Source organism: Rattus norvegicus, chromosome 1 (assembly GCF_021556685.1).
Source record: "Rattus norvegicus strain SHRSP/BbbUtx chromosome 1, alternate assembly SHRSP_T2T, whole genome shotgun sequence".
NCBI lineage: Eukaryota > Metazoa > Chordata > Mammalia > Rodentia > Muridae > Rattus > Rattus norvegicus.
The window spans coordinates 207,479,726-207,500,350 of NC_141534.1; the positions used below are offsets into that span (position 1 = coordinate 207,479,726).

Sequence of the window (20,625 nt, forward strand, 5' to 3'; positions counted from 1 at the left end):
CATTAACTATGGTTGTCTCGTGCTCTGGAGGGAGGCGGGGAGGCATGATTTCTGCTAGCTGCAGATGGGGGGGTGGCAGCTGCGGCTCTGAGGAGAAGGCTGCTGCTGCTCCCCCTGCTGCTTCTGCTTCCTGTGGTGGTGGTTTGATGGGAAGTTGCAGATATCCTGACAATGGAAGATTGGACTTGCCCCAAGGAAACCAACGCCCCTAGTCAGCAGGAAATAGTCTCTTTTGTTGGCTGAAAGAGAGCTATACTCCCGTCTTCCTCTGGAAGGTTGGAAAGGATTGGACTGGAATAAGGGCTGGAAGGAGGTAGGGGTATAAGAATGTAATAAAATACGCCAACACTGCCCGAACCCCAAATGCAGCTAAACTGAACAACCTCCCCCCAGAATCTTCAGCCTGTCCTTACATCCAAGCTGAGGCAAAGCTCTGGGTCTGAGGGCTCCCCTGTGGAGGGCCCCTATGAAAGCTGAGACTTGCCCCTCAGAGTCTGGCATTGACTGTGAGCAGTAATGTGTGGCAAGAGCCACAAGGCAGGTGGGACACAGTGTGTATAAGACTTGACTTATAAGACAGGAGTCAAAACACAATCAGTGTTTCTGTGAGGAACGTCCATCCTGACAGACTATTGGCTTCTCACTTGGATAAAAACATGCTAAGTCTTTAGCATGAATACTTTTCAAAGATGGAGTTGGAGTTACATGAGGTCAAAATAAAGTATCATCAAGTAATCCATTTCAGTCATTGATAACCAGGGCAGTACTTCCTGTGTCAAATTACCATGTCTAATTCCACACTGGGCTTTGGCTCCCCACATGTACCAGGTGTCGGCGGTGACATCTGTGTATATGGCTGCAAGCTTCACTCTGACTGAGCTTTGAGCAGAAGCCTGCACCTTCCATTGTGGAGGGGTTAATGTGGGTCCTGCACACTCCACTGTGACGGCTTAATTTAGCAGTGGTTTCAGCTCCTCGTGCACTCATGCTAATTACACTGGGAACACTGAGCTGGGTGACATTACGCATGCTAAGCAAGCTGCCACGGAGCCTTCTCTATAATTATATTTTCTTAGGTGAACATGTGTGTGGTTCAAAATTTGAATGTTTGACAGCTCTGGGCAGCCAGCCTCTTGTTTACACAGTGTATAATGCCTTACATGGGAAGGCCTGGCTGGCCTGACGTCTGTCTGATGTTGGTAGTTCCTGTATCACTAAAACAACTGTATGGCTCTCTCTCTTAGCCTCTACTGATGCCACCAGCTGGACAGAGCTCCCTGGTCAGTGAGACTTCCCCACAATAAGGAGGGCCCAAAGATTGTTCCTGACCTTAGGTCTGCTTATCACAACATCACAGGCTTGCTGTAGTGGTTTGCATAATAATAGCCACCATAGGCTCATATATTTGAATGCTCAATCATCAGGGAGTGGCACTATTTGAAAGGATTAGAAGGAATGGGAGCTATGGCCTTGTTGAAGGAAGTGTGTCATTGGGGGTGGACTCTGAGATTTCAAAAGCCTACTCGATGTAAGTCTCTCTTTTGTCCCATAGATGAGGTTTATAACATGAACTATTAGCTATTTCTCCAGCATTACCATGTTCACTGCCATGATGAAAATGGCCTAAACCTCTGAAACTGTAAGCAAACTCCATGACTTCTTTTCCAAAAGTTGCCTTGTTCATGCTATCTCTTCACAGCAATAGGACAGTGACCAAGACACTTCGCATCACAAGTGGTTCATGGAACTACTGCAGGAGGACCACCTGCAGACACCTGCAGATGAGCAAACATGCTCCTTCCATGGCACCTAGTAGGAGCCATGGACCAGCCGTCTCCATAGAACTAACAAAATGCAAAGGTCTTTGGGGTTTTGGAAACCACCTTATTCAGGGCGACTGGGAAAGAAGAGGAAGAGAAAACATTAAATGTCTGTTTTAGTTAGGGTTTACTGCTGTGCGGACACCATGACCAAGACAGTTCTTACAATGATGACATTTAATTGGAGCTGGCTTACAGGTCAGAGGTTCAATCCATTATCATCAAGTCAGGAGCATGGCAGCATCCGGGCAGACGTGGGGGTGGAAGAGCTGAGAGTTCCACCCCTTGTTCCAAAAACAGCTAGCAGACCTGCTTCCAGGCAGTTAGGATGAGGGTATTAAAGCCCACGCCCACAGTGACACACCTACTCCAACAAGACTACACCTCCTAATAGTGCCACTCCCTGAGCCAAGCATATATAAACCATCACAATGTTCAACAACAAGGAAACCAAAGAAGAGAATGTAAAGTCCTTAGGAAGCCAGTCTCATGTATGATGCCAGAGAGGGAAGGAGTCTTGCCCACAGTCAAGCACACACAGGCAGCTCCTTGGCTCTGTCTGTGGCCTCTGTGGTATCCCTGAGCTCTAGCCTCAGTCTAGACCTGCAGATCCAGAAGAAGTACCTAGACTACATGTAGCCAGGCTAGTTCAGTCCTCACCTACCACTCACTCCAGAAACTAGTATATAAACACTCCTCTATAGATCATGCCACTAGGACCACTGTAGGCTTTAGATTTGTGGTGGTTTGAATGAAAATGGCTTCCACAGGCTCATAGGGAATGCCACTGTTTGAAAAGATTAGGATCTGTAGCTTCATTGGAGTAGGTGTGGCCTTGTTGGAGGAAGTATGTCTCTAGGGGTGGGCTTTGGGATTTCAGAAGCTCAAGTCAGGCCCAGTGACTCATTCTGTCCTCCTGCTGCCTGCTGACTCAGATGTAGAATTCTCAGCTATCTCTCCACCACAATGTTTGCCTGTGCGCCATCATGTTGCCTGCCATGGTGATAAAGGGCTAAACCTCTGAACCTGTAAACAAGCCCCAATTAAATGTTTTTCTTTATAAGTTGCCATTAAGTAAATGAATAAATAAACACATACATAAATAAATATATAAAACAGATAAACTTAAAAAGAGTTGCTTCGGTCATGGTGTCTCTTCACAACAATAGAGACACTAACTATGACAAAACTGCTGAGTCATCTAAGAGCAGCTACAAGTCTCTCTATGACAGGCCATCAAATGCATGTCACTGCTATATGGGAACTCCAACCTGCCCCAACACCCCTTCACTGCAGTGCTCTCCATGTGTGCAAGAACTATGAGAGTTGATCTTCTGATATGTATTGTAATGATAAATACTGGCCCCCAAGGCCTGGTTGCTTCCAGGAATGAGAGAAATCACATGTACAATGTGACTTTGCTCCTTAATTTAAAACTATTGGTTAAATAAAGATGCTGACAACCAATAGCTGGGAAGAAAAGACATAGGCAGGCAGGGCTTGTAGTTCCTGGACCTGGGGTCTGTGGAAAACATGAAAAGAAGAAGGTAGAGAGAGGAGAAGATGCTATGGGGTGGGGTAAGAATCTTGACATCATGGCCATGAGGGCTGGCCAATTGGAGTTAAGAGCATCTCAGATGGATCATAGTAAGTAATAACTTTGGGCTATTGATGGAAAAGTAGATTCTAATAGCCATAGGGGTAGATATCTGCTCAGATCTAGTGTTGATAAAGACATTATAAATTAAAGGCCGCGTATGTATTTTATATGGGAATTGAATAATCAAATCAGGGTAGAAGCCCATGATTGAGATTAAATAGTTTCAATGACATACAGCCATGGCCCTCATGTAAAACTATAGGGCTGTTCTTGTTCACCTGTAAACTCTCCCCATCACCACAAACTGGACTTGTCAGAACCTGTGAGCTATGTGTTTAGGTGATGTAGAAGAACCTGGATCCTAGGGTACACATGCCAGGGGTGAAGTCGCACTGTACAGGCAGCAGATTCTTCTTCAGACACACAGCATCGAAGGTGACTTCCTGCTCCAGTGAGCAGGGGTTGTCCTTATAGGTGGTTGCTTTTCAACCATCCTTGAGCATAAGAGAGACATGAGAGCAGCTCCTACCCACCTACAACCCGAGTCCTGGTGCCCTGCTGGCACAGGAAGATTCTTCATCACAGGCCGGAGTCCACATGAATGCCATAGGGTATTTTACTTTGTTGAGGACTCAGTCCCTGGCCATGAGGAGGCCCAACCTGAAGACAGTGTGTTTGTATCCTCACTTAGCATTGCTTATTAATCAAGACCAAATTTCAGGCTTCAAGGCATCAAGATGACTCAGCTTCCTGGGAAGGTCTGTCTCCCACTGCTCCAGCTTTGGGCTTCAACCATGAGGGCACTGTAGGCTCTGGGTCTCCAGTTTGAGGACACCATCTCCATGCAGTGCTCTATAGCTAGTTGAGGCTTTGCTTGGTGCCCATCAAAAGTGAGCCTCTACCCAGAAATCCAGGGATTCCTTTGACCTTGTGTTCTGAGAACCCAGTGGGCCTATGTGGTGGGAACTCACCATGGCTTCCTGTATACCTGACATACTGGAAGGCTTGCATTTGGAACCAGCAATGCTATCAGATGAGCCCAGCAAGGATTTGTACTAAGAATCTCCAAGAATTGCTCTAAAAGGTTCAGATATAAACACTCTCAATCAAGCTTCCAAACCCTTTAGAGTGAAATTTTGGTCTCCAAAAAAGAGTGCACAGCCAATAGGCCCTGCAGCATCCCTGAGATTCATATATGCACAGAAGAATATGGGCAATGTATGGGCTGGGCCTCCTGGTAGCCAGGGACTGAGTCCTCAACAAAGTAAAATACCCTACAGCATGGGCAAGGGCTTCATGAATTCCAGACAACAGTTTCTATCACAGGCTTCTTACAGGGTCTCCCCATAGTCCCATCTATCTAATCTGTCTGACACCAGACAGGTGGGCACAGAGTATTGGTGTCTGCCTGTTTGTGTCTCTGTATCTCGTTCTTTCTGTCTCTCTGTCTCTCTGTCTCTGTCTCTCTCTGTCTCTCTCTCTGTCTCTCTCTCTCTGTCTCTCTCTCTGTCTCTCTTTCTGTCTCTCTTTCTGTCTCTCTCTCTCTCTCTCTCTCTCTCTCTTCTATCCATAGACACAGAAACCTAGTGCACTGGGGTTTGGGTATTCACATCCTGAGTGTTCAGACTGATGACTGAGTTATTAATCCCATATGGTCGAGTACGCCAGACAGTTCCAGATGCCGTTGAATCTTCCATGGCCTATGTGAAGTGTGAACAGACATATGACATAATTCATCCTGATGAGAATTCAACTCTGAAAGAGCACCAAGCCTCCCCTCTATTACTGAGATTGCTCCATCACTGACAGGGACCCTTTGTGACTTCAGTGTCATGCTGTAGACACCTCCTTACAACCCAGGCCTTCACAGACCCACTCCTCCCTAGCAGGGACACACAGAAGAGCAGGAACTCAGTATATCCTGTAGGTCTTCTTAGGGGTGTCAGGGCTAGGTGAAGAGCTCTGCTCAGATGTCTGAGTGTGTTCCAAGCCAGAGGAAATCGGTTTCTTCAGCTCCAACAGAGAAAAACCCAATGTGTAATATTTCCCCTGGGGAAACACAGCAACTAGAAGTCTTCCTTCCCCTACTTTGAGCAACTTGGAAACAAATCTGTCTTCTGCTTTCTTTTGAAACATGGGGAAACAAGAGGTGGACTTACAGGACTGAATGTCCACTAAGAAGAACATAGCTCAGACAGCCTAGTTCTTAGAGAGGGCGAAGCTGTGTCCATGGAGGTTGCTTGTTAATTTGAAGTATGAACTTCTACACTGGCAGGCAATTTCAACAAAGAAAGTGGAGAATGCTCCAGACCTGTTCCCTGAGCTCTCAGTGATGTTAGGGAGCTGGCAAAGGTGCCATCCAAGGGTGGCCACACCCTTGGAGGGCGTGGTCAGGAAAGCAAATTAGTCCCCCTTAAGCACACATTAGAAACTGTGCGGACGAACACAACTAATTTTGGTATCATATAATGCTTAGGACATACTTATGCCTCAAACATTTCCATCTGAAATTTTCATCAGACAGCTGTTATACTTCTGTGGTGTTGGGTATAGGGAATATTTGAAGCAGCTGCCTCATTTCTACTGGGAATACACTTCTACAGCATCAAACTCAAAATAAGAGGGAGGTAACTGGCCGATGGTCCCACAGAGACAGAGGAGCGCCTCTCCCTGAGGCACTGGACAGGTGTTAGGCATTCGATTCTTACTGTAAGCACCCCCATTCATTTTTCTACAAATAAAGGCCACAGGGGATTGGAATAATTTGAATCACTAATTAGCATCTGGTAGATGTTCCCTCACTGCCCTAGCTTCCTTGAGCAAGAGGATTGCCAGTCGAATGGTGAGCAATACTCCTCTCATACCAGAATTACTGTTTTGAACACTGGGTAGCTTGAAAAACTACACATTGAAGCAGGTTGTCCCCAGATCCTGAGAGGACAGCCTCGGCCAAAGCTATTTCAAACAGCTTACACCAGACTTTTTGTGCTCATAAGCCTGGTGAATTCTAGGTGATCCTGTAACCACTCTACCTGAGTAAGACGTAAGGTGGGGAAGGGGTTGATGACCTTACCAAGGACTCCTGTGACTGGTGCTAAAGAGTCAAGGCTATGATCGTTATGATCAGTACACACACAAACTTCTATTTGCATGTGAGGTCTACTGATTGGTGCAAACACAAACTTTCGTTTGCATTCAAGACTGCTGTGATTGGTTCAAAACCTTCTTTGGCTTTGTAAGCATGCTGCTGGGAACCACTTACTGAGCTGGCAGGAGATGTTCTCCTGTGCTGCCGCTCTTGGTGTTGCAACATGAATCCCTACGAAAAGACTTCTCTCTAGTGATGGACTGATGACCTGTATGGGAAAATCTCATTTCAAGCCTGGGTTCGCTTGGACTCCCTCTGTGTCTGGAAAGCTTTCGAGAGATACTTTCTACTTTCTCCTGCTTGATGCCAGGACTCCTCAGAGCTCTTGGCTCCGGAAGCCACACAAGTGGCTTACCCAGGGAAGTTCTTGGCTAGTTCCCTCCTGCCCTTGGCACTGGACATGGTCTTCCACAGGTTATGCTCACTGTTGTCTGATTCTGGCTCAGAACACCACAAACGCCTGTGAGCAGGCCCTTCACAGGGTCCTGTGAGGGTTCCCCAGGATGGCAGGACATCAATCTTCCCTTGGAAGCTTTTCCATCTCTGCTGGCTGCAGCTTGGAAATTCCAGGACCTTAAGAGGACCAAGTACTCCAGGGGTCAAGCCACTGGATATCTTTTCCTAGCTCTGCACTCTGAGCCTTGCCCCAGAACATCTTTATTGACCCTCATAGAATGGACCATTGAAGCTTTGAGCAGAGCCATGGCATCTCTGAGAGAACCTGTGGGCTACTAGTCCTTAGTTCTCCACCACCTTTGCAGACCCCAGGCACTGGCCACATCTGACCATCCCTGCCTAAATGCCCTAAAAGTTCTTCTCAGCCTCTTTAGTTTCTTCTCTGATATTGCCTTACCTCTCCTCAAGCAGTCAGGTCTCTACTGAGCCACCAGCTGCCTCTGAGGAAACCAGTCTTGTAAGGCTCGAAGTGAGTCTTAACTACCAGGAGACCCCTCAAGTGAGACATGATAACGGAGTTCGATGCAAACACAAAGGTTTATTTTGCTGGTGTGTCGGGTTCCACCCTCAATCAGCCCCTTGCAGCAAATGACTAGAAGGTGACCCCAAATGTCTATAACAGGCAGTTTTTACCCCTTTTAGGGGTACAGGTTACATCAGAAGGTTACAGTTTAACTTGCTGTTTAAGCATGTTGACCTTTGCATCTATTGACTAGCAAGCATATGACATGCATTCGAACTCTATCTGGGACCAGAGGGTCAGGTGACTACCAGTCAGTACATTCTGTGGTTTTTTTTTCAAGAATGTTCCTGCTCCTCCTGAGAACTGTGGGTGGAGAATGGAACTTGGTCTAGCCTTGACCCAAGGTGGGAAGCTGGTACTTGGCCTAGTCTTGACCTGAGGCAGTGGGTGTAAGGCTGTCGAAAGCTCCTAGGGTCCTTCAGTCTCTTCTCTATGCGCATTCTTCTCCCCCATGAAAACCTGTAGCCACATTGCCTTGATTTCTAGCCCTGCAGGCCTAGCGGCCTTTGAAACCCCACTTCCTGCTCCAACCACCTAAGGCCTCCAAGGAGGCAGGCACTCTGCTTCATGCTTCCCATCCTGAGCCTGACTCCAGGCTTTTAGGAACCAGGTCATGTATCTCCCCTGCTTTCAAATGTACTTGCATATCAGTATTCAGATATGGCTACATGAAGCCTTCTACCGGAACTGGCAGGGAAACTGGCTATACCTGTTCCACTTGCTCCACGGCCAGACATTTCTTCAAGCTCCTGACCATTACCCCTGCCTAGGATCTCAGCTTCAAGAGACTCTGCAATGCAGGAATTGGGGCCCTTGCAGTATCTTTGAAGCTCCTACCTGGGGGCAAGTAGATTAGATTAGACCTCTGTCACACACCTCCAGCCCTAGAGAGAACAAAAAGTGAGCAGAAGAGTGCTACCTCCTGTCCTGCACGTGGCCTAAATCATGTAAGTGTGCTGGCTGGGTTCTCCTTCAATCAGTCTGGGATGCTCCTCCAAATATGAGCACACAGGTGTGGTCTGATTGCCTCTGACCCCATTCCCAGTCCCTCCATGCATCTGGCTAATAGAACATTCCTTTAGAGTTTGTGTGAAGCCCAGAGCCTGACCAGGGGACAGAGGTCAGGCATAAGAGTAATGCTGTGCCGGGCTGCGGGCTGCAGTGCTGTGGACAGTCTCTCCAGTGGGTTTATCTCCCTTTAAACTGTCCTGTGAAGTGTGACATTGACATTGTGACAATCAGCTTCTACTATTGAGGCAAAAAGCCACATCCCGTCTCCACGATGGCTGTGTGGTTGGGCCCTACAGATGCCAGGCAAACAAACAGAGCAGAAACCCTGATCCTATTCAGGGTCTGAAGCTTCCATGCTATAAAGCCAGAGCAGGTAGAAGCTCAGACTCCCTGCTTAGTCTAAAGGAGGTGACACTCAAGGCCAGGCTGGTACACTTCACTGAGTCAGCAAACTAAGGGGAATTTTTTTTTCTTAATTCCACTGCAGCAACAATGTGAAGAGTGCCAGATCCCCAAGAGAGTCTGGAGTTCTGGGCTGTGTCCCATGACCAGGTCTGGGAGTCCAGGAGAATTAGGTAAGAGGGAGTGAGACAGATACCTGACCACCCACACTCTTTGCTTAGTGTTTGAATATCACAGAGCCACATCCCAGAGAGCCCAGCCAGGCTTTCTGCTGAGCAAGTCACCCTCGATCCCCATTGGCTGAGCATCTGTAATTATCTAATCAATGAAGAGGGTCCCAAAGTGTGCGCTGATGACGGCTTTCCTTTGTGCGGGATTATTTGCAATCAAAGCACTCCATCAAGATAACAGGAAGAGAGCTAAGAATAGACCACAGTTCCCACTGAAGGACTTGCCCCAGCTAAGCCCCTGCACCCAACCCTGGCGGGGCTCTCCCCTACCTCTCACAGGCCCAGAGAGGCTGTAGTCACAGACATGTGAGCATCCAGGGATGCCTCCGTCCAGTCAGCATAGTCCCTAGAAAATACTCAGGGGTGAACGTCTGGTTTCTCCTGAAGAAAGACTATAGGAAGCTTCCTGCCTCAGTTCTCCTGCTCTCCCAAAGGCATCATTGACAAGGGGTGGAGTCTCTCTTCCTCCCACCAACGCCAGTGATCTCAGCTGAGAAGACCAGTCACAGGGGCCTCACTAGTGTGTGAGCTCAGACAGTAAATGTATCCATTTGTCCCTACTCTGCTACTTCTGCTACATGAACAACCATCTTTTGCCATTATAGGCAACCAAGGACAGGCCAAATGAATTATTCCAGTGTGAGTTTAATTTAGAAAACCTATTTGCTTAATAGGGGTGAGTTATAGCAGTGTGTGTGTGTGTGTGTGTGTGTGTGTGTGTGTGTGTGTGTGTGTGTGAAATGGGGAACTTATGGGCAGCTATACCCTTAGGAAGAGTTGCTCCTGCTCAACCCTTAGCGATTGTTAACTACTTTTGTATTTGGAGGGAAGAGCGGAGTTTCATGAACCTTCCACCAAACGAACTCTTCCACAAAAGGGTGTCAGTGGATCCAGTTTTGTGAGGTCATCGGTAGATAACCATACCTGCTGTGATTTCAAAATAGCAAAAGCCAGGTAATGACCAGAAGACGGAGCTACCCAATAACCACACAGCATGCGATCTGGTTACACAGACCTCTTGTTCTGCTAAGACCCCAGAAGTCCTCTTTGAGGCTAAGCACTTCCCTAGAGGATCCTTGAGCTGACCTGTCCTGGTTCCAGATGCTGACCCACAATGATATCCACACTATAGTATAGATGAGGCCCGTGTTTGCCAGCATGAAAATTCTGGTAACACAAGAGACACAATGGAGTTGTGGCAGTTACTGTTCAGGACCCCGAACCCACGTTCCTCAATTGCTGCTTTGTCACTTGGAGGTTCAACAGAAATGCAGGAGGAGGACAAAGACTGAGTGAAGCTCCCAGGGCTCCCAGACATCCATCATTTGAAATGGTAGTCTTCCAAAACGAGGAATGTGGCCAGCTCAGGAGCGACAGGGCATTGCCAGTGTGTCTCCTCAACACCATGGATTCAACAGAGACCTCGCTGTGTCCCCTTAGGAAAAAGATACTGCTTCTGGCACTCCCTCCTCAGCCACCAGCCTGACCGCTGTGTGCCATGTGGCCCACCAGACTCCCCATGCTCAGCCTGACTTCACAGGTGCCTGATAGGCTGAGCGCAGCTAACGTCCCTCATCCACCAAACCTTCCTAGTCCAAGGGACATGGGGCCACACCAGTGACACACATACGTACCCAGGAACCATGTGACTATGCTCCTAGGAGAAGATGGAGGAAGCCCATGCCCCGAGTGCTCTTCCTCCACATTTGAGAATCTAGCTTCCAGTTTCAATCCATGGGATTTTTAAGAGGAAGAAAAGAATTTTCGCACCTTGATAAAAACAAAACAAAACAAAAATCATCATTTTGCTATTGTGCGACCTATGGAAGCTGGTGGATTCTTTTTCATTCCATGAAGAAGGATAAAGCAGGAGCTCCGGGAGGCAGAATGAACAAGGCTGCCCAGGACACTTCTGGATATACAAAACGCACATCTCACCATATTCAGGTCAAGGCAAGGTTTGTTTTGAATGAAACATATTTTTTTCCAAGGGTATGAGTGGGCCTTACCCCCACACGCTTTCTAGCACTTCTGAGGCTGTCCCAATACATGAGCGCCCCGGTATGTGGTCATCACTGCATCAGATCTAGGCAGTGGGAAAAGAGCTGACTGGTGGGACCGGAGAACTAGCTGGTGACCCAGCCTGGGACACACAGTATTAGACAAATGTCACTGGCTCTGGTAAAGCAATAAAAGGTGGAACAGCCATGGTACAGTCGGGGCCCTGGAAAGTGTGTCACAGCCATAAAGCTGGCTCAGCAGTCTGTCTACAGTTCCTTTGAGCACAGACAGCAGGGGAATAGTCTAGAAGGCTCCAGGCTGGCATCAAGACAACTGTTTCAGAGCACCACACTGTCTCCAAGCACAGAGTTCTTTTGACCAGCACAAAAAGAAAAAAAGGAAGAAAAGGAAGAAAAGAAAAGAAAAAAAAAAAGCGCACAGGGTCCAGAACCAGGGTCTGTCCCTCATACAGAAAAAACTAAAAGTAACAAATTTGATGCTATAAATGATTTACTAATAAACTCACTTAGAAAATAAAACTCAGACAAAGTAGAATATACTAAGGGAACTCTGCCATCAACATGACTGGAAGATAGCAGTGTACTGACCAGGCTTGTTAGAAACTGTAGTAAAGAACATTTTGTGCAGTAACTGACCAAGAAGCCACCACAGAGAGAACATGGAAGCTGATGTTAAGGTTCCACTCTGTGTATTTACAGGTTGTTATGAATGTTCTTGAGGAATGGGGTGTACAGGGATTGGTATGTTTAGGTGGGCAATTATATCTTTTTTTTTCTTTTTTTCGGAGCTGGGGACCGAACCCAGGGCCTTGCGCTTGCTAGGCAAGCGTTCTACCACTGAGCTAAATCCCCAACACCTGGGCAATTATATCTTATCAGTTGGATCAGAGGTTATTGTGTTGTGTGTTCTTTCTTGTAGAGAATTGAATTTGGGAGAGTTCTCTGACAGCTTAGGGTTGCTGAGAGAGTTTCTGCTAATGTTTGCTCACCAAGACTGACTTCCAATTAGGCTCCATTCTCATAACAGTCCTGACTTAAAACCAGCCATTAGGCAACTCTTACCTAAGAACATGCCTCTAAGGGGCAGCTCAAAGGGGCAGTGCAGAGTCACAGCATCTTTAAGTCCCGGTCTGCCATTAAGTCCCCAGACCTCTTATCAGGGCGAGCATAACCCTGCCATCAGGGAAGGATAGACTTGGGTAAAACTTCTGGAAAAGAACAACACAGGTGTACTTAAGAAAGAATCCTGGCAATGTCTTTGCTGTATAAATCTCCCATCTGTCCAAGTGTCCAGATTTGCAGTCTCCTGTCTCTGTTTAAATTGTTAAAAATATGATGTGGAGCCGAGACCTAAGAGAGATTTAAGGATGGCGGCTTATGTGAACTGGATAAGCCCAAGGCCTATAATACTTGATCATTTTTTCTGTTCAAGTGGACAGTCAGTCACCAGGCTGGTCTGAGGCCATCCTCTGGGTACTGGTGAGCACTACAGTCCAACATGAAGTGATTGGTGCACTGATTGTGGCTCTTTAGGGCTTCTGAGAAAGGGACATAGCCACATTTATGTCCACTCTGTGACCAAGTCACACCCACAGCTTTCAGGGATGGTCTAAGGTCTCCCTTGGATCTCACAGGACAATGTTCCATTCAGCTCTGAGCTCCTGAATGAACCAAACTAAGAATTCTGTCTTCTATGTTTTGACTTTTTAAAGTACACAGGTCTCTCCTGGCTTTGTGGTCAGAAGCAGAGAGGAAATGTAGGTTGATGTCATTATGCAGGTGAAGGCAGGTACAGGATAGAACGAGGCCTGTCATTGGATGAGAAGGAAAGATGGGCGGGAGAAAAGTTTTAGACAGGCAGAGGAGACCGGAGGGAGGGGAGGGAGCAGCCAAAAGAACATGGTGGTAGATGTTAAGATTTCTCTCTGCACATTTACAGGTTGTTCTGACTATTCTTAAGTGATGGATGTGTACAGGATTTTGTGTTGTCTAGATGGGCAAATTATATCTTATCTAGGTGGGCGGTTTATATCCTTATCAATTGGTTGTAAGTTTATTGTGTGAATGTATTGTGAATTGAGAATTTAAATCTGATTGTTGGGTTACAGTTTGTTGAGTCTTGATTTGACCAGGTAGCTGGAACCAGAGAGTTCGCAGCTAGCAGAGAGCCGCCAGGAGAGATGCTAATCTGAAATGAATTAGTGCTAGTTCCAATGGCCCTCTGGAGCTGGAACTAGTGACCACCAGAGTATGTGCAGAAACCGGTTCCACCACCTTTTTTTATTTTTACTGCAACAAGGAAATAAGCCCTTTCTGTTCTGGGGCAGAGACTGACTCTCATCCCCATCTCTGATGTCAAGAGTAAAGGTAACCTGCTCAAGTACAAAGTCCAATTACTGCATAAGTGGTAACACCATGTGTGTGTGTGTGTGTGTGTGTGTGTGTGTGTGTGTGTGTGTGTGCTTGTGTGTGTGTGTGTGTGTGTCCTTGCAAGCATGGTGGACATGAGCTTGGGAACATGTGACTTGTATAGCTAGGCTGGTTCCAAGCTGGCAATGGCAGAATGAAGTTTTAAATCACTGTCTATAGGTCTAGAAAGCTGTCACTTGGATGACCTTGGCTATCTGACAGCTAAAAGTATCTGAATTATAACTTGGCAAATTATCAATGAATCAGCCATGGCAGGTCTGACTCAGGAAGGCATCTCCTGGCTTCCCATCCCTCACCTCTGTGGCATTGATTAGATAATCAGACACTGTCAGAGGACTAGCCATCCTTGAAACACTGTGGATCATGGAACAGACTTCGCTGCACTTTTGTCACTGCTTGCAGGGTAGGGAGAAGAGTAAATTTCCCAGAAGCCCTTCTGCTTCAAGGCCAGATACTGCTGTTATATCTGAGAAGATGGAGATAAGTTGCCTCAACGCTGATGCCCTCATCGTGCTACCTGTGTCAGGCACTTTGTTAAATGGTGTCATCCCTGTAGATTCCAGAGGAAAGGACAAAAGTTACTGCTCAGATGGCCGGAGTGGACATCACTGACTGTCAAAATCCCCAACATCATTAGCTTCTGGATTGGTTCCATTAGGATGGTTTGGATTTTAGCCTTTTGAGATAATATGTAGCCCTGGGTGGCCTAGAACTTTCTATATAGACCAGGCTGCCTCAAACTTGTAAGTCTGCTTCTGCCTCTCAAGAGCTAAGATTACAAGTGTAAACCCTTCACTTGGCTCTGTCAAGGTTATTGAAGACCCTCACCCACAATGATAAGAAATCCTGATAGGGTTATGTGCAGAAAGCAGTCACAAGCTATGTGAGCAAGCTATGTGAGGACAAGAGTCAACCAGAGTAACACCTCCAACAGCCGAGACTGACAGACACACCTCAAAGCATATGCTATCCTGACAGATGTCAGGCTGGCCCTGGGAACTCGTGTGTGTGTGTGTGTGTGTGTGTGTGTGTGTGTGTGTGTGTGTGTGTGTGTGTTGGGTGATGACTCAGCGGGTCTCAAGCCATCAGAGCCTTGGCCATTACTGAGCATGGGTGGGTCCTCGAGAGGCAGTGGTGTTCAGGAGTAAGGCTGGGGAACTCTCATCTCTTAAGATGTTGAGCTTGCAGACTTACAGCCCAGATCACAGCATCTCCTCTTCTAGCTCTAGGGACACAGAGCTCAGAGCAGTAATAGAACTAAGAAGCTCCTAAAGATTCTGAGTCCCCACTAGCCTCATGGGAGGACCACCTCTTCAACTGTGCTGAGGCTTGCCTCTCCTGCTCCAAACCAGGGTGAGGGCGTTGCCAATCGGCAGGATGACCACTGAACTGCAAGACCTCCTCTCCTCAAATTCAAAACTTATTCTCCTCCACAAAAAGATGAATGAAATTCCTCCCTGGCAGGGGTTCCCTGGGATCTAGATCTGTGTAGATGATGCTTCTGGTTATGTGGTCCTTGGACTTTGGGGAAGGGAACATTTGATTTGGGTTGTCATAACTACAGTCGTCATTTCCCCTAGAGGCTGACACAAGACCCCTCTGGCTGGCTGCCATCACTGTTCACTGGTGTTCTTCAGAAGTTTGTCACTCCCGGTTGGTCAGGCAGGTAGCTGGCAGGTGATCACAGGTTTTTTTTTTTTTTTTTTTTTTTTTTTTTTTTTTTTGATCACAGGTTGTTTTACTGCCTTTGATTCCCCTTGGGAAGTGAACTTCATTTTTTTTTTCCTGTTGTCTATAGAAAGCATGAGTCAGCCTGAAACTTTGCTTTGAAATAATCTCCCTGTGGCTGGCTCACCAGGTCAAACAGAGACCTATCAGTCAGCGATCAAGGAGACTGGTCATGTACAATGGAGACTATAGGTCAGCAATCTTCATTAACATTTCAGAGGTGGACGTAAATGGCCCCAGAAAGACCCCACAGGCTTGTAGAGTCTACCTGAATGAATGGTGCAGGTAGAACCCTGAGGCTCCCTGGTAGGATCAACTCCTGACTTCATTGAACCCAGACAACCTTGAAAGGTGAGCCCATGAGGAAGAGGCTGGGTATTGTGTCAGCAATACAAAAGCAAACATTTCTGAGTAGGACACCAAGATCCATCTGATTCCCCCTTTCTTTTCCTTGGGGCACTTAGAATCCTCAGGTTCTGGGCAGGGGCAGAGATCCAGACTGCCTCCTGCCCCAGGTTGGAGTCTCCTGCACCCATGCTCCCTGCACCCCAACAGTAAGGGCTATGAGCACAGAGCCACCCAACTGCACAGGCCATTTAGGGTTTCTGGAGGCTCACGACTTAGTGAATAATTGAGCCTCCTAAATAAAATATTAGAAGTCCAGATTTGCCATTTTCTCCTGCAATGAAGATTTCATGATGGGGTTCAACCAGTCTACGACCGTTGTGTGACCTGAGCTGCCTCCCTGGGGGCAGAAGCTGCCTGGTCCTTAGGCTGCATCAATTACGGACATAGGGATCCCTCGCTTATGACTCAGAGGACTGGCTACAGCTTAAATCTGAGCGGTTGGTTGTTATAAGTACAGAGACTGTGGTGGAGTGAGACTTCTGGAAGAGAGACAAGATCAGGTCGTATGTGTTGAGGTTTTCATGGAATCTTAGCCATAGCCTTCTAAAGATGTGCTTCATGGTGCTTGAGAGCGGCGCACGACCTGGGTGTTCAGCCCACTGCAGATACCAGGAACAGCTTGAGGTGCCTGGTCAGTCCCTGTATGGGGACAATCTTATGAACCAGAAGAAGATGGCGCTGTGGATGCACATGTCCTCACCCACTCAGCAGGGGCAGGGCTAAACCTGAAGAGCTATAGGAAGGTAGCCTCAGAGCAGTCTTTCCTTCCTGGATGCAGAGATGTCTTGTTCTGGACTGCCCGTCTCTGGTCCCGGCCCCCAACCACTGGGGCTTGGATGCTCCAGTTAAAAATAAAACTTTAAAAGCTCATGGTTTGAGCAGGCACTAAGCTCAGCATAACACCCCCGCTCAGAGCTCCAGGGGCACTTGAAGCCAGATCCAGCAAATGTTCCTCCCATTCTTTAACAACAAAAGGTTTGTTAAAAATTCCCACACTTTGCAGTGAAAGCCAAGGGTGCCTGTCATTGTGCTGCCATCAAAGGAAGGACACATCCTGAGTTGTGGAGCGTCCCACACAAAGTCTATCGGATTTTATTTTTGAAATACGTATCAAAAGCCACCCATTCTTTTGGTATTAAGGAAGATGCATCAAACCTTGCAGAGGACAATTCTGAGCACACTCAACTCTGGCCCAGGATGCCGCCCCAGAAGCCTTTGAGGCCTGTCCCTGGCCAGTCAACTTTGAGGACTGATCTCATGGCAATGAGGTACGAAGAGAACTGCTTCACCAGGGGCTGCCTCACTGCGAGGCTATGGGAGGACATGCCGGTACGAATCGCTAGAAGAACCAGGAGGCATTTATAATTGACACTTGAATGAGACCAAGCTGTGTCCGGAAATCAGACGCCTGTGCCACACATCACTGTTTCTGCATGCAAAACTGCCCTTATGGTGGGCAAACCTTGTGTGAGAAAACAATGCCATGTCCGTGCCATAGAGTCTGCTCATTAAGAAACGTGAGGGTCGGAGACCGAGATTCCTACACTGGGTGTGCAAGCCACAATTCTCTATCCTTGAATTTAGATCTTTCTTGTGTGTGTTCATGTGTGCAGATGAATGTGTGAGTGTGCACGCATGCATGTAGGGGGTCAGAGGACAACCTTGAGTCACTCTTTAAGAGCTGTCTACCTCCTTCTGTGACTGGGTCTCTAATGACATAAACTCACAAGAGGCTAGGTTGGATGGCCACTGAGTCGGAAACTTCCGGAGTTAGCCTCTCAGCCCCTCCCGTCCATCCTTGCTACATCTGTTCATCTCTGTGTCATCTGCTAGGGCAATAGTCAATAGGATAAGCTCATGCTCGCCGTGACTAAGGGCCTCCCTTTGGAGGACGCAGGTCCCAGAAGAATCTTGCTTGAGACTGTGACTTTGAAAAGCTTCTCCTACCAGCAGTGGCTCTGGAAGCTTGGCTGGGTAGAGAAATGTGCCAGCCTCTTCTCTGAGTCATCTGTGTGGGTTAGGTGGCCTGGGTGACCCCACCTCTCTGGTGACTCACTGGGCCTCCTGCCAATGAGGACCCGGAGGCATGACTATACTGTACCTGTATACTCAGGCTCAGGCTCCGCTTGGTTTCATTCTTTTCTGGCTCCATCACTGCTGTTACTTACAAAGGCAGCATAACATGGCTAGCTGTGTGCAGTGCCTCCCCCACCACTGGAAAATGGTACTCAATTCCTTTAGGACTTCCCCCAGCCAATTAGCCAGTCAGCCGCTATCCACTGCCCTGGGGTCAGAGCTGGACTCCAGTTAAGGAGTCTATCTGAGAGCCCATTCCGGCCTCTTTGTATACTCTCCAGGGCCTCCAACAGCCCCCTGTTCATCAGCTTCCCATCAATATGACAGGGTGGCCGAAGGAACAACTGACTGACTTATCTTGACCCATGTTTCAGTCTATAATCACCTAGCTCTGTTTCTTGGCCTGTTGGGTAAGGTCGCAACATGGTGGGAACACATAGTGGAGCAGAGAGACAGAGACAGACAGAGACAGACAGAGACAGACGGAGACAGACAGAGAGAATAAGAAACAGTCACCAAGGGCACAGTCCTGCAAAACCCCCTCCCTCCAAGTAGCTCTATGTCTTACACAGACCACCACTTTCAACGTCTCCTTCAGCCTTAAATCTGTCAGTGGGTTGATTCACTGATGAGGTCGAGCCTTCATGACCTAATCACCTCTGGGCAGCACTGGGACCGGGTCTTCAGACCATAAGCTACTAACATGTGCATCTAAGTTGTAACACAAACCCTAGTGGCAAGAAACCCTCCCACCATCCAAGCCCACACTGCCAGGTTGAAGTATCATCCTGGCCCTGAAACTGACATGGAGAGCTTGTGCCCAAGCCCTTGTAAATAACAGAAAAGACTCCATCCTGGAATTTGGGATGCACCCAGGGATGCAGGTGACAGCGAAGGGTGGGAATGTTGAAGTTGTTGACTGACCAAATGAAATGGAAAAACAACTCAGGGAGTAGCTAGGTCCAGTGTAGAGTAACACAAGGGTAAAACACAGGACATCAGGCTCACCGGTCAGACGGCTGGGTAGGATCTAGAGAACAGGTCAGAATCCTTGAAGCTCATATTGGCCAAGACCAGAGCCTTGTGTGGCAGAGGGAGACAGTAGCATAGAGAATGGAGCTTTCTGTGGCATTCCTAGGGGCCTTCTGACTCAGACCCAGCCCAGAACATTCTTCCTACATGTTGCCTTCATTTCTCCATTCCCAGGAAGGCTATGGAGAAAGGAGGAGCCAAGTGTGACACTGCAACCTCTGTTGAAGGAGAGGGAGGTAGTGAGGGTGCTGGCCTGAGCCCACTCTTGGGGCAGAGGACAGAAGTACACCTGCAATCCTAGGATCCCAGCACAATACCTGTGAGGTGTGTGCAAGGCAGAATGTAGTTGCTGTTACTCTGCCACATGAAGCCAGCAAGGGTCCCCTCTCCTCCCTATTTGGATGCCATCTACGAGCCTTGCACAGTCTGGAGGCACAGCTGCAGATCCTGAACCGTTCATGTATGGCCTTGAACTAGCTAGCCCTTGCCTGTGCTGCAGCCTGAGGCTGCAGGCTGCAGGCTGAGGCCAGGTGTGCCCTGTGGAGAGCAGGGTGCTGACCCAGAGCCACAGCCCACAAGGAGAGTCAGGCATAACCCAGTGGCAGGTGTCTGGATACGGTCAGCTGCCTACCAGACACCTGTTCCCTGTCCCAGGTGCCCACTCGAGGGCAGAAGCTTCTCGTCTATGGGGGCGAGAATAAAAACAGCCTGCTCCAAAATTTAAAATGAAGCACTTTCCACAGGGAATTATCAGGCAAGATGTGGAAGCAACAGGAAGCTCAGAGTTCTGCCCAGGCTCTTGTGGGAAGAAACACTGCTGCAGCCAAGACGAGGCTTGAAGAAAATGCCAAACCGCATGCACCTGTGCCCACACGCCCACAACTCACACGCTCCGTGGCTTGTGGTCCCTCTGTCCTGTGGATATATGAACAGCGGCTTCCAGCATCTCCAGGCTGCAGAGAGAGGACATTTTGCTTCCCATGAAGTCTGCACTTTCGATCCAAAACCAAAGGTCATTTCTCACCTTTAAGAGGCTGGTACTGCAAGCCCAGATCCTCGGTCTCCTATTCGACAAACACCAAGACTGCAAACATTAACATTTAGATTAAGTCTCTTCTGGTGAGTTGGCTCTACAAAAGCCTGTGAGGTGGCTCAGCAGGGAAGGAAGCTGGCAGCCAAGACTAATGACCCGATCCTGAATGCACATGGTGGGAGGAGAGAGCTGAGTTCCCCAAGTAGCACACATGCAACTTGGACTGGGGTTAAGGTTAGAATTAGGATTGAGGTTGGGATTGGGGCTGAGGTTAGGATTAGGGTTGTGATTGGGGCTGGGGTTAAGGCTGGGGTTGGGGTAAGGATTAGGGGTTGAGACTGGGGCTGGGTTAGGGTTAGGGATAGTCCTGTCAAGTCTGTGGACAAGTCATTCCGGGAATTGTCGAGAGAGATTATCTCACAACTTTGAGTCTCAGCAGAGACTCTGTTCAGATAGGTGGGCAGAGCTGGGATCCACTACATCTGTTCACTACCCTGCTCCATATGTATGTATGTATGTATGTATGTATGTATGTATGTATTATGTATGTATATGTGTGTATGTAATTTATATGTGTATGTGTATGCATGTATTTATATGTGCATGTGATTATGTATTTGTATTTTTTTAAAAAAGCTAGGGTCTCACTCTGTAGTTCTAGCTGTCCTAGAGCTTGTTATGTAGGCCAGGCTGGCCTTGAACTCAGA

At 47.8% G+C, this 20,625-nt stretch overlaps 1 long non-coding RNA gene across 1 annotated transcript in view; it reads right to left on the reverse strand.

Annotated features, from left to right (window-relative positions):
- The window catches only part of LOC148007843 (uncharacterized), a 65,726-nt gene extending 45,839 nt beyond the window's left edge, over positions 1–19,887 (reverse strand). The window contains exon 1 of the long non-coding RNA XR_015647626.1: positions 19,773–19,887. This is a non-coding gene — a long non-coding RNA (uncharacterized LOC148007843). The remainder of the gene's footprint in view (positions 1–19,772) is intronic.
- Positions 19,888–20,625: the final 738 nt, after the last annotated feature.